The sequence below is a fragment of the Pipistrellus hanaki genome (assembly GCF_964339955.1).
Source record: "Pipistrellus hanaki genome assembly, chromosome: 2".
Taxonomy (NCBI): Eukaryota; Metazoa; Chordata; class Mammalia; order Chiroptera; family Vespertilionidae; genus Pipistrellus; species Pipistrellus hanaki.
In genome coordinates this window covers 10,432,837-10,448,321 of record NC_140504.1, presented here as the reverse complement: position 1 = coordinate 10,448,321, position 15,485 = coordinate 10,432,837, and positions in this window count along the sequence as shown.

Sequence of the window (15,485 nt, the reverse complement as noted above, 5' to 3'; positions counted from 1 at the left end):
CATTACCCACTATAACTGCTGAAAGCTGAAAGTCTCACAACACCAAGTGGTGGTGACAAATGACCATCAGGCAAATAGCTGGTAAAAATGTAAAGGAGCACACTACTTTGAAGTAGTTTAACACATTTTTGTTACAACCTAACTCCTGATCCTAGGCATTGACCTAAGAGAAATAAAACATAAATCCACTGCAAGACTTGAACACTAATACTTACAGTAATTTTATTCATTATGGCCCCCCAAATGTGAACAAATGTCTTTCAACAGGTGAACTGAGTAAACAAATGCAGAATACACAGTGGAAGTGCCACTCAGCAGTAACAAAGACTGAGCACAAGAAAAAGTTAAGAGTCAATGAGCATAGCCTACATGTTGCTCTGTATTACGTAGGTGGACAATTTGCCAAAACTTGTTTAAATGGAAACTTAAAAAATAGGGGCACGTGGCTATGTGAATTATGATACAATAGAGTTTAAAATTGGATTACTAGATAAACAAAAAAAAAAAGATTGAAAAAATACCTACTTTTCAAAAATGCATAGGTTCCACAGATATAAGATTTCTCTGTCAAACTGCTCTAATTGTTTCAGGATCTGTCCTCAGGGACAGATCACAAACAGTTCGCAGACTGACACTCATCTGCAGACTCCTAGTCCTCTGGTACCAACAGCATGAGGAAATGAGTTTAATACCCACCCCAAGGACTGAAAACAGAACCGTATCCCAGGACTGCAGCTGTGCAGTCACAAAGAGGCTGAATCTAGTCCAGAGTCCACTTGCTACACTGAGTCACAGGACTTTGTTATCTCAGATGAAGGGGTTCCATATAAGCACTGTCCAGGGTCTCCTCACGGGAGCTACGTGTACCCCCAGGGTGTGACTTCTAAGTGCCCTAGCTGTCAGGTGTATAGGACACTGAAGTTCTGGCAATGTACTCCACGTAAAGACAGATCTCAGTTAAGACTGGTAGGTTGAGGGAGTTCTTTAAGTAGATATTGGGCATCGAAGGACCCATGACATAGCAGTACACTCAGAAGGGACACAGTATAAAGGAAGGACTATGTTGGATATGCAAGTAAAGAGAGAAAACAGAGAAGAGGAGAGAGGATAAAAACCTCCAGCATGTGTCTTTAATTGAGAACATTAATCATGTTCTATTTTAAAAAGCAGCCTTGGCTGGGTCGTGATAATATTTTAGTTGTAACGAAACACCGAATCCAGCATTCATGTTGTTTTAGGTACCTTTGTTGTGTGATGTGCAAATTTAAGCTATTGAGTTCATGCATTATTATTTATAAATCTATAAATACTCCATTAAAAAATTCTGTCAAAAAAACCTCCCAAAAACACAAAATTCCCCACAATTGTGTATATTCTAAATTCTCCATAATAAAAATATATTGCGGTAGTCACACTGCCACTTCCAGTCAAGTTGGAGGAAGCGGGTGCTATGGTCCGGGTGTTTGGGTTCAACCCTCCCCCCCAAATTCGCATGTTGAAATCCTAATGCCCAGTGTGAGGGTATTAAGAGTGGGGCCTGGGGGAAGTGATTAGGTCATGAGGGTTCCTTATGAATGAGATCAGGGTCTTTACAAAGGAGGCCTGAGAGAGCTCTCTCACCCCTTCCACCGGGTGAGGACCCCTTAGAAACATGCAACCAGGAAGGCCTCCTCCTGACCATGCTGCCGCGCACACCCTGATCTTGGGCTCCGTGCCTCCAGAACGGGGAGAAATCAGTGCCATTTTGCTAAGGCAGCCAGAACAGACTAAGACACTGGATATATTTCCCCTCCTTCAACAAAAGTAAAACAAGAAGACGAAAACAAGAAACAGCATACCTTGGATATTGGACATCAGGTAGCACAGGCCCGGGACCCTAAAGAGGGGGAAGCAAAGGAGGCAAAATGTCCCAGCTCACGGTGCGGTCTGAGATTCCAGCATGCAGAACAGGGGTACAGGAATTTAGGGGTGGTGACGGGGGAGCTGAGGCAGCTGGCATTTGCAGGGCAGTCACAGAAAGAAGAGGGCTGCACAGAGACAGTCTGGAAGACCTGGGCAGTGGGAAGTGGGTGTGTGTGTGTGTGTGTGTGTGTGTGTGTGTGTGCGGTGCTAGCGGGGAGGCTGGGAGGCTGGGGGTCTTCAGCAGAGACAAGAAAGACCCACCTGCCAGGAGCAGGAGGAGCAATGTTTAGAGCTCACACGAGACCAGAAATAGGGATGCTCCTACCAGACAGAGAGGGAAATCTTGTCATTCAGGAGGACGAGGTATCGAGTTCAAAGAAGACTTGCTAAACTTAAAAATCAAGCCTAGTTCCAGAACAAAGCTTAAGATTACTTATAGGAACAAACAAACAAACAAACAAAAAAAAACCCCAACAATAAAGTATTGCTAATTTGTATGATTTAAAAAAAAAAAAATCTTACTTATTCTTTGAATTCCAATTAAAATGCCAACTGATTTTCTTCCTTTAAATTCTTATCTCATTCTTACGGCAATGAACACAATGCATAAGGTTTTATCCAAATGTATTGTAAATGGTTTACCTGGTAGTATTGTAAATTCCCAGGAGACAGAAAACATCCATGGTTCATGCATATTTGTAGCCCAACTTGCATTGTTGATGCCTTATGTATCTGATTTTAAAATATATATTTGCCTAATAAAGGAATGACTATCCCAATAAAGTTTATCCATAAGTAGTATGAATTGCCCATTAATTTTATAATACTGCAAATTTATTTTGAAATCTATTTTTTTTTTTTAATGTGAAAGACGAGTGAAGAATCTCTCATATCATTATTGCCAGGATGTTTTCCAAGTACAAGTCAAAAAATTATGAACTAATTAGTTCTCTTAGTTCTCTTGGTTATTTTTATAATAATAAACACTGTTTTTATTGTTTATATAGCAATTTGAAAAGTCCTTTTTCAAATGCAGCTGGGACGATCGTTGTGGTACTTATACAAGGATGATTTGAGCAGTACTTTTAAGTAATGCAGAAAAATATGAGTTTGGGGGTCTCTGTGATACTTAGAGGTTCCAGTTCCCGCTTTTTCCAGTTGATGTCACTCTGGCAAAGGTATCTTAAACATCTGGCATAAAGCGGTAGACGGGGGAAGATATCCATCTCACAACGCGGCTGAATCAAGAAGCAATATTTTGGGAGACGCTGCTAAATTAAAGGTGGGGGACAGGGCAAAACATTCAAATTCATTCCGGGAATCGGAATGGCCGAGTGAACGCATTCATCTGCTCTAACGTGAGTCAGCAAACAAACAAATAACCAATCCATAATGAATTTGGAAGCTGCTGATACTGCTGCTCTTTGCAATGACACAGCAGGCGAAATCCTCCCACACTCTCAGCTGCCGTGGTGCATGGAGGTAGCTTGTTACAGCCTTTAGTCTTGCTTCTGCACAAGCAGTAAAGAGTCATCTTCAGGTTGTGTTTGCGGCAATGGGCTGCTGTGCTGTCTCTCTCCCTGCAGGAAATCGGCAGGATAACAGAAGACACCCACAGCACAGATCACGTTGTTTTTCTAAAGAAGTGGTAATGGTGCAGAGTGTCTGCACATTAATGGAAGTTGGAGGGGAAAAATGCCAGGCACTGGATGGCTCCACAGTAAATGGCGTCCTTGCATGTTAGCAGCTGTTTAAGGATTCGAGTATCTTAGTTTACGTGGCAAGGCGAAGGCACCTCGTAACTAAAGCCTGTTCACCAACAAGCATTCACTGGGTATTTTTTCTGAAAGGGGAAACGTGTTTTCAGATGTCATTGGGCTGTGCAGGGAGGCAAACAGATGTACCCATTAACACTCCCCACAGAGCGAGCGTATTGTGATATTCACACGTGCAAAGTGCTGGCGCTGAGGTGACACAAAGGTTTTGTTAGGAAACCTGCCTCCACAGGACCAGGATTCGAGAATCTCCTTTCAGACCGTTTCTCACTGTCACACGTGATGGGGAAAGGCCATTTTCCTGGTTAAGATGATAAGTTGCATTTTATCCTTGCATGAAAAACGACTTTTCTTTGTTGTTCTGCCTAAAAGTAGGGAACAACCTATTTAAAATTCAGTTTTCTATAGCAAGGTACGGGATGCCCTCAGTGAAGAAAAGGTTTTTGCAAAGATGAAGGATATTCAGCTCAATATGAGATATCCTTGGTACTAAAGATTCCCATTTGCAACCAAGCCAGAACTCAACCCATCCACTAAGAATTATTGTTTCTGTTTTAAATATATTTTTATTGATTTCAGAGAGGAGGGGAGAGGGAGAGAGATAGAAACATCTATGATGAGAGAGAATCATTGATTGTCTGCCTCCTGCACTCCCCCTAATGGGGATTGAGCTCACAACCCAGACATGTGCCCTCACTGGGAATAGAACCGTGACCTCCTGGTTCATAGGTTGATGCTCAACCATTAAGCCACTCTGGGAGGGCTTGCTATTTCTGTTTTAAATGTATGAAACTAGTGATAATAATGATGAGCATGGAGGATACTGTATTCGGAACCCTGCTGGGAAGCTCAGGATCGTGCGCCCTTATCACCATCAACAGCTTTGGATGATGCATACTCTGTGGGTGAGGGTCAAGGTGCCCAGAAAGAGGCGCTCAGGTCTGAGCTGGAGAAACTGGGGAATCGGTCTCTCAGTGCATCACAGGTGTTCCAAAAACAGGCACTGAAATAAGGAAGTGGGTTTTAAAGGCGCAGAGAGGACCTAGGCTTTCATGACCTTGACCGGGACTTGGTTGCAAATGGGATTCCTTGACTGGGTGACCAGGAAGGGAGGTGCTGCCTAGAAAGTGTCTGTGCAGTAACTTCCCTTCCTGAAGGAGTCCGACGGAAAAATCCCCTGGAGTGGGACAACGATAATCACAAGGGTGAAAGGAAGAATGAAAGAGAGAGAGAGAGAGAGAGAGAGAGAGAGAGAGAGAGAGAGAGAGAGAGAGAGAGAGAAGTGATTCCTTGCCAAAGGTCCTTGTGAAGCAAGTTCTGTCAAATGAATCTTGGTTTTCAAATTTGGGCTTACTGATGATGGTAAAATAGCTGCCAGTTTGTCTGCTGGGTGTGTGTTGAAGCATTTTCTTTTCTTTAAAAATATATATATTTTATTGATTTTTTACAGAAAGGAAGGGAGAGGGATCAGAGAGTTAGAAACATCAAAGAAAGAGAAGCATCGATCAGCTGCCTCCTGCACACCTCCTACTGGGGATGTGCCTGCAACTAAGGTACATGCCCTTAACTGGAATCAAACCTGGGACCCTTCCGTCCACAGGCCAATGCTCTATCCACTGAGCCAAACCAGCTATGGTGAAGCATTTTCTTAAGTAATTAATTTCCCCTGTGATCTTTTGGGTAATTTTTTTTAATCACAAGCTTTCAACACATATTAAATGTCTACTCTGTACTAGCAGATTCAAAAGAAGTATTGACACCCTTTTCCAAAGCCAAACTACTTGCCCATTTGCAAGACAAAACGGATCCATGTTAAATTGAGGTGAGAGTCCTAAAATGTTGGAATGTTATGGAAGAGAAAAATTACAAAAACAATACAAACAACAGTATGTTAGTTTGCTAGGGCTGCCATACAAAGGATACCACAGACTGGGTGTCTTAAGCAACAGAAATTTACTTTCTCACAATTCTGGAGGCTAGCAGTTCAGGATCAAACTGTCAGTAGGCTTGGTTTCTTTGTTTTACTGTCAGTAGGTTTGGTTTCTTTGTTTAAAATATATTTTTATTGATTTCAGAGTGGAAAGGAAAGGGAGAGAGAGATAGAAACATCAATGATGAGAGAATCATTGACCGGTTGCCTCCTGCACGGAATTCACTGGGGATCAATCCCACAACCCAGGCATGTGCCCTTGACTGGACTCAAACCCGGGACCCCTTAGACTGTAGGCTGACACTCTATCCATTGAGCCAAGCCAGTTAGGGCAGGGTTGGTTTCTTAAGAGGCCTTTCTCCTTGGCTATCTTCTCCCTGTGTCTTCACATGGTCTTCCCCCTGTGTGTGTCTGTGCCATAATTCCCCTCCTTATAAGGACACCAGTCATATTGGGTTAGGGTCCAATCTAATGACCTCATTTTAACGTAAGTACCTATTGAAAGACCCTCTCTTCAAACACAGTCACATTCTGTGGTATTGGGGGTTATGACTTCAACATACAAATGTTGGGGGGAAATCAGCCCATAGCAAATCAGCCCATAACAAACAACAAACCCACAAAACAATTCTAGGTGTCTGACTCATGGTTTTAAACTTTTATTTTGCCAAACTAGGAATTTAAAAACCAAATGAGTTTATCATGAATTAATGAAAGAATAATTTTTTAACAGAAAAAAGAGGTAGTAAGGATACAATCAAGGAATAAAAGAGTATTATTAAACTAAATGCATTTATCTTTATAACATCTTGTTCATAAGTGACTGGGAACTGAGATTTGTCCTTACTTTTAGGACAACTGAAATCTTGATATTTTTACCAGTGACTGGTGCTGATCTGTCAAAATAGAAAATCTATTTATTGTAACTTGGTGCCTTAGCTAAAATTTGCTTTCAATATTTTGAAAACCTTAATCACACTGGTGGAAACCCTGTCGGAAGTGAAGACCTGAATATAACCTGAGGCCTCTGTTCCGGGGAAACAGCAGAAGGGATCATTGGCGATGCATACATTAAGTAAATGTGTTAAACTGGAAGAGGAGCTCCTCTCGATGTAGAACAGTCTGTGTAATAATAATTGAAGTGAGCCTGGACAGTGTGGCTCAGTGTTTGAACATGGACCTGTGAATCAGGAGGTCATGGTTTGATTCTTAATCAGGGCACATGCCTGGGTTGTAGGCTTGATCCCTAGTGTGGGATGTGCAGGAGGCAGCCAATCAATAATTCTCTCTTATCATTGATGTTTCTTTCTCTCTCTCTCTCTCTCTCTCTCTCTCTCTCTCTCTCTCTCTCTCTCTCTTCTTCCTTGGAATCACTACTATATATATATATTAGAGACCCAGTGCACAAAGTTCCTGCATGGGGGCAAGAAGGGCCCCTCAGCCTGACCTTCACCTCTCCAATCTGGGAGCCCTCAGGGAATGTCCTACTGACGGCTTAGGCCTGCTCCCTGTAGTTCTCTGATGTCTGTGGGCTCGCTTGGCCACTCCTGGGTCGCTGCCAGCGACAGCCAAGCAGGCCCTGCTCTCAGTGGCTGCCCCCCAAGACTGGAGGACTCCAGTGGGGCTGAGAGGATTGGTTGCCACCATCTTGTGGCTATGGATGCTGCAACTTTGTGTTGGAGTGATGGTTAATTTGCGTATTACTCTTTTATTAGATAGGATTTAAAAAATAATTAAAGTGTGTGTGTGAGAGAGACACACAGAAAGAGGAGTCAAAGCAGGGTAACCTTTGTAGAGTGTCATATTTCTCTATTTTAAAGTAAACTGCATTATGCTTATGATCTGCTACTCTTTCTGCAGGAGTAAATGTGTGTGTGTGTGTGTGTGTGTGTGTGTGTGTGTGTGTTGCTTCTGTTATTTGAGAAGTTGCTCATAAGTGACCAGGAACTGAGACTTGATGTTGGTAAAAACCACACGCAGCTCAGACATCATCTCACATGAAGAGGGAACTGAACTGGCCAGATGGAACTCAGCCCAAACTATGCTGGTCTGTGTGTGGGGCTATTAAAATACATCATCCATATTTGCAGACATTTTTGATGGTGGTAGTAATGTGTACTGATGTCATTTCCTACTGAGGCTCTAGGACCAATTCAAAGCCTTGTAGCCAAGGTTTTTGTTGAACTAAGGGGATATTCTCATCATCAATTATTCTAAGAAGAAATAGATTCTAAAGGGGGAACTTAGGACTGATAATTCAGTGGTTAGGTTGGCTTGGAATCCAAGCTATTCTAGAGGAAGATTAGGGAGGAAGTAGATGTATTCCAGTTCTGCTGTGTAGATCTGCAGCTGGTAAGGTGGGCGCAATGTCAGGAGACAAGCTCAAGGGCACTCTGAGAGAGAGAAAGAGAGAGAGAGAGAGAAAGAGAGAGAGTGAAAGAGAGAGAGAGAGAGAGAGACTGTAACCTGTTTTAGTTATGCTGTGGGCAATTAAAGAGTTGGTTGCATGCTTGGCCCATGTATGAAGGATCTGCAGTCTTTAAACATGATAGTATACTGATTCCAATGTCATTTATAAGCTTTACATTTTATTCATCATGGTTGTTTTTGCATTCACTGAAAAAAACATTTCATTAAAATATATTTTACCTCGAACACTGGGTTTTCTTTTGGTGCCGCTGTAAACTTGCACCATAGTTTCAGTTCTTTTTTTTTTTTCTTTTTCTTTTTTTTTCTTTTATTTTTTATTTATTTATTTTTTAATCAATCTTTATTGTTCATACTATTACAAAGGTTCCTCATTTCTTCCCCCCTCCACCAGGTTCCCACCCCACCCTCCGCCCCCCTCCCCTCCCTCATTGTCCTCATCCATAGGTGCACAGTTTATGTTCAGTCTCTTCCTCCCTCCCTTTCCCCGATTCCACTCTACGTTTTAGTTGTATTCCATTGAAATTGTTGTGTGCTGCTGCGGTTAGGTGTCTACCTGAGCAGCCATCTTGGATCCTCCCCTAGTTTCAGTTCTGATTCTTTCAAGTTCCAGGGCATGTTTTACAGTGAGACAAGGAGATTTAAGTTTCTAAGTTCATAGGACCAAAACAAGAGATGTAACAAAATGGTCCTATATCACAGTAGGAAATAGCTTAACAAAACACATAAGAGTATTTCATGGTTCCAAGAGCTGTCAGCATATATATAAAAAACGTTCTCAATAAATGACACTCAATACTGAGTGTGGAGTAAAGAAGAGAGAGAAAAGAAAACACTGTATGCAGCCTTTGGAGTAGAGATGGCAGTCTAAATGTGACGTCCATGTCAACCAATCACTGTCAGCATGAAATTCTTGGCCTAAAACTGTGCATTCTTATATGATGTATTTTTGGTTACTTTTGGATATGGCAGTAGGGCAAATAGAAAATATTTCTACCCACACTTGGGATGATAAATCATTACTGTGGGAATATTTTGTCACACTCTCAGCTTCTTTTTCTTGAGTTTAGAAGAATAAAATGATGAAATGAAATATCTGGAGGATTTCTAGTTCCAGCTTGGAAGTCGTTACTCCTGTCCTCACCATAAGAAAAAGCCGAACAAACTGAAAATCTATGAGTTTCCTTGGACCCAGCATAGGGCTGAAGTTACAGGGTAAACTGCCACACAAAATCTGGAGGGAAAAGTGAATTCAGAGCCACAGCCAATATCTGCTCTACCGCAAAAGATGAGGTTAGCGCTATAAGCTGGTTGGAACACACACCTGGTGATTCTAACTGCTGACGGCTGCTGCGGATTCGCTGGAGAGTTAAACAATTTGGGGCCCAGTCTAAGGGAGGCTCCCTCTCTGCCATACGTTTTACTTCTAGGAATTCCATCACATTCTCCTGGTGTGGAACCAAGACAGATCTTCTCCTAGTTCTCAGAGAGAAAGTAACCATTCTGAAACATGCCCAGAATATTCTCCATAACAAAGGAGGACCCTTCAGAGGAAAATAATCTCTTCTCCATCAGAGAAGGACATTCCTCCCACTCCAGCCCCCGCTAGCCTTCTGACTTAAGAGCTAGATAAGAAACATTGTGAAGGTCACAGCCCAGGACACAGGCCCACTGAAACACTGCGATTGAATCACAAGATGACAGAATGCTTCGCTTCCCCCACACCTTTGCCGCCACACCAGTAGTGTTCCAATATAATAACAGTGGATTGCTGTCACAGTGTTTTTCATCCTTAGTTTCTTTTTTTCTTTTTGATGTATTCTTAGGAAATAAAGAGCTGGAAGCCGGAGACTCTGTCTGAGGAGTCTAAGGAAACCCAGAGTTATCAGAAGAGATAGAAGTAAGGACACTAGAGAAATCTGAAGCCATTGGCACCTACAATTATAGTAAACTTTAAGCACAGTCCAATTTTGAGTCAGGTTAACATAAAACTGACTCTTTCTAACCTCAGCTCCTTTTAGCTGATCCATCATGTCTGCCTTTCAACAAAAAATATTTTCAAGATACTCTGAAAAGAAAATGAAAGAAAAAATAGAAAAATATGAAACCTAAAAGACAAGCAAGTATCAGAACCAGGCTTAGATGTAACATAGGTATTAGAATTATTAGACAGGGAATCTGAAATAACTCTGATTAACATGTCAAGAAAGAAGTGTAGAAAACGTAGACAGCATGGAGCAACAGATGGAAAATGTAAGCAGAAAAGTGGAAACTCTAAGAAAGGACCAAAGGGAAATGCTAGAGATGGAAAACAACCTGTAATAGAAATGCAGATGTATTCAGTGGGCTTATCGGTACACTGGATGTGGTAGAGGAAAGAATCAGTGAACTTGAAGATTTGTCAAGTAAAACTTCCCAAAATGAAATATAAAGAGAAGAAAAAAAAGATGAATAAAATGAAGCAGAATTTTCAACAACTATGGAATAATTTTAAGAGGCATACCATATACAACTGGAATACTAAAAGAAGGGAAAGATTGAAGCAGGAGAAATATTTGAAGTAATTATACCTAAGAATTTTGTAAATGACAGACACAAAACAACATATCTCAGAAGCTTAGAGAACATCAACTAGATAAATACACAAATTTTCACATAAACGTATCTTACTTACACTGCAGAAAACCAAAACAAAGAGAAAATATTGAAAGAAATATGATTTTGAAAGCTTACTTTTAGGGGAACAAGGATAAGAATTATAGGGAATTACTGTGACTTCTCATCAGAAAGCATGTGAAATAGGAAATGAGTGGAGTGAAATATTTTAAGTATTGAGAGAAATCCCCCACTAACCTGGAATTCTATATCCCACAAAATAACCTTTTAAAATTAATGAGAAATAAAGACTATCTTAGACAAACAAAAACCGAGGAGATTCAATGCCAGCAGACATTTTCTATGAGAAATGTGTAAAGAAGTCTTCAAGAAGAAAAATGACATTGGTCAGAAGATAATTTACAAAAAGACAAAAGAGTGTTGGAGAAGAAATAAATGAATGAAAAATAAAACCATTTATTTGCTTATTCTTAATTGAGCTATAAGAAGTTATTTGTTTTAAGTAATTATAATAACAATGTGTTGTGTGGTTATATGGACAAGTAAAATGAATGATAGAAATGTCCTAAGGCAGTGGTCAGCAAACTCATTAGTCAACAGAGCCAAATATCAATAGTACATCATTTGAAATTTCTTTTGAGAGACAAATTTTTTAAACTTAAACTTCTTCTAATGCTACTTCTTCAAAATAGACTTGCCCAGGCCATGGCATTTTGTGGAAGAGCCAGACTCAAGGGCCCAAAGAGCCGCATGTGGCTCGAGATCCTCAGTTTGCTGACCACGATCCTAAGGGATAGGAGGGAGGAATTAAGAACACTCCGTCATAAAATGCACCATGTGTGAAGGGGTAGTGTTATCTGAAGATCAACTTAGTTTAGTTAAAAATGTACATTGCAAACTCTAGAGTAACCACTAAATAATTAGAAATATGATTGACATGCTAAGAGAGGAAGTAAAATGAAATCATATAAAATGCCCAATCAAAACCAAAGGAGGCAGGAAAAGAAAGGCCAAAAGCAACAAAAAGAAGAGTTACAAACATGGAGGATATGAATCCAAGTGTATCAATAGTCACTACGACTGGGCATGTGGACCACCCTGAATTCTCTGTATTATTGGTGCAATTTTTCTTTTTAAAATATATTTTATTGATTTTTTTTTACAGAGAGGAAATGAGAGAGATAGAGAGTTAGAAACATCAATGAGAGAGAAACATTGATCAGCTGCCTCCTGCACACCCCACACTGGGGATATGCCTGCAACCAAGGTACATGCCCCTGACTGGAATCGAATCTTGAGTTCGAATGAGACCCTTCAGTCTGCAGGTCGACGCTTTATCCACTGGGCCAAACTGGTTACAGTTTTTCTGTAAATTCAAAACTGTTATAAAAATAAAGTTTATTTTAAAAAATTAAATATATGGCTTGAGGAGTTGAAGTCATTACTAAGCAATTTGGTGGGACCTGCTTTTTTAGAGAGCCGTAAGAGTATCATTAATACCCATGAATTTGGGATGGCTCAGATCATACCTGGCCAAGGCCTAGTCAAGGCATATTTTGGGTTCCGTGCGTATGAACTTATCCAAGATCTCTAAGCGGTCACCTTCCGTCCATTTCCAAGTGGGGTAGGATATAAATAAGCTTACAGCTTTTAAAAGATCAGGTGTAACGAGGACACCAAAGCAAAGACGTAGAGAAAAGGCAGAAAGGTTATCTCTGGATATAGCATTTAAAAGTGAAAGTTCAGCATGACCGAGACTTGCACAAACTGCTTAGGCTCACAAAAGCTGGCTTTAAAAAAATAAGTAATTTTGAAAGAGAGATAAGAGGAGCATGGATGATATAGAATTAGCTTTAGAAAAAAAGATGCCCTGCACAGTCTTTGCACAATTAGCAGTTCTATAGCTAAAAAGATGGATGTAAAAAAAAAAAAAAAAATCTGTCAAGGCTCTGCTAAGAGAATTGGGCTTAGGATGTTCATTTACAGAGCTCTCTCAGCCAAGACAGGTGTCATGTATGCACGTGTGCGTGTCTTTACTTAGACTCACGTGCACAGGACATCCCTTTCGAATAAGAACCAAAGTGTTTTTTTTTTAATTTTTTATTGATTTCAGGGAGGGAGGGAGGGAGGGAGAGAGAGAGAGAGAGAGAGAGAGAGAGAGAGAGAGAGAGAGAGAGAGAGAGAGAGAAACATCAATGATGAGACAGAATCACCAATCATCTGCCTCTTGCTTGCCCCCTACTGGAGATCGAGCCTGCAACCCAGGCATATGCCCTGACCAGAATTGAACTTGGGATCCTGCAGTCCATAGGCTAACACTCTATTCACTGAGCCAAACCAGCCAGGGCCCAAAGTTCTTTTAATTGATAACACAGAAACATTATTTATTGCTTTAAAAAAAAAAGTGACTCTTAAACACATTACAGGAAAACAAATCTTTTTAAAATTGGGACCAATAGCCATACAGTGATTTTATATGCACCATCTCTTTTCTTCTGTTATTTGAACAGTAGCTTGTCTGATATAGTTAGAACAAATTCAAACACTGTCATCATTGTCGATATGCTAATAAGCTAGAAATCAGTCTGATGAAATTGGCTTGAACACTTCTCAAATATGAGGCTTTGCGTTATACAAACACATTTCGGTCGTATTAATGTTTTAAAATTTAGAGCCTTAACATTTCATTGAATGTAATATTAGAAGTGCATACTTTCAGAAAAGTTTCCACCTCAGCATGGAGTTTGTTGAAGAAACTGTCAGGAGCCTCATACCCAGAGAGATTTTAATACAGAATGAAGCTAAAACTAAAAATATGTTTTTTAGGAAAAAAAACACACAAAACAATATTCCTTGTGGCATGAATTTTTTCTCCCCTAACCATCTGCTATCTATAAAAAAATAAGGTACCCCTCCATCATCCTGGCACCCAACAAGGTATGAGGTCACCCATCTCCTGGTTTTTTTCTGCTGCTTTCTATACCTGCCATTACTGGTTTGGCAAAATATTCACCCTTTGAAGTTTTACTTTTCCTCAGTGGTTGTCACCATTCTGAGAAAATGAAAAGATGATGACACTGGAGATAAGTCCAGTTTTCACAAAGAAAAAAAATCACAAGCCAGTTAATGAAATATTTAGCGGCTGTTTCTATATACAGTCTTTTTTTTTTTTTTTTTTTTTAAAGGTAAAGTTTCTGACGTTTTATTTTTTATTTTTATTTTATTTTTTATTTTTTTTAAAATATATTTTTTATTGATTTTATACAGAGAGGAAGGGAGAGAGATAGAGAGTTAGAAACATCGATGAGAGAGAGTCATCCATCAGCTGCCTCTTGCACACCCCCTACCGGGGATATGCCCGCAACCAAGGTACATGCCCTTGACCGGAATCGAACCTGGGACCCTTCAGTCCCCAAGCCAACGCTCTATCCACTGAGCCAAACCGGTCCCGGCTATATACAGTCTTTTAAGATATCACCGATTGGCCACTGGACACAGTATTGTTAAAAACTCTTATCAGAGCACATGGTTTTATTGTGCCTTTCAGCATTTTTGAAAGACTGTAATAAAATATTTCAACCATTCAAATGTATTTTCCTGTTGATATTCTTTTAAAAGATATTTTTATTGATTTTTTACAGAGAGGAAAGGAGAGAGATAGAGAGTTAGAAACATGGATCAGCTGCCTACTGCACTCCTCCTACTGGGGATATGCTTGCAACCAACGTACATGCTCTTGATCGGAATCGAACCTGGAACCTTTGAGTCTGCAAGCTGATGCTCTATCCACTGAGCCAAACTGGTTAGGGCCTAATGACATTCTTTGATCCTGAATTAATACAGAATTTCCACTCAAGTGGGTACTAACTTCACTCTATGGGACATTCCTTTTGTTTCAAACACAGAGCAGTGGTAAAGTATAAATCAAAAAAAATGAAAAGACCTGGTTACTCTCACAAACAAAACCAAGGTCCATATAGACTAGGAACTGGCAAAAGGTGAGTGAGCTGAGGATCCAGGGCTGTGGGCAGAGAGAGCTGGGAGCTTGGCTCTGAGGGCAAATTGCTCATAAGAGGTTAAGCAAGGGCTGGTGTGGATCCTCTGTCTCTGAAATATAACTCAGAATTTTTGTTGGTGACCTTTGTCTCCTAGGAAAGAAGTACAGTTGTTTCCTTTAAAGATGGTAAATTATTCTCTGATAGGGAGTTCAGCTTACTATAAATAATCCTGGGACAAGCGTTTTTGGTAAATAATTTTTCTCCGCAATATTGATTACTTCCTCAGGGAGAGATTCTCAGCTGCAGAATTGCTGGGTCAAAAGTTTAGCATTCTTTACTTCCAATGCACTCACTGGTGGAGAAAGGGCCATCCCAGGCACCAGGTCCCAGCAGTCAGGCAGCAGTCACTCCAGGTTACATGGACCTAGAACATATCTAACTGGTACCGCCAGACCACATGTCCCTGCTCACTCAGTCACTGCCAGGAGGACAGGCTTCTGCAGTCTACCTTTACATCTAAGGAGATCCCATAATTCACTGTGTGGACCTGGACATTTACTAAATTGCATGTCAGTCAGGGTGATGGATATTAACTGGGAAGTCTTGGGAAACTGGGGAGGTCTTGTCACCCTCATCATGGCCCATGTTGTTCAGAACATGTTCCTTCATAAATCTAACTTGATCCTCTACATCCCTCTTCTTCACCTCTCCCCACATTTCTTACTGTGCCCTACAGGTCTGCAATCAGCAGATCCTCATACATTCAGTCTCTTTGATAAATGTTTCTTTCGCTTCCCCAATTCACCCGAAACCTGGCTCACCCTGTGAATGCTCTTC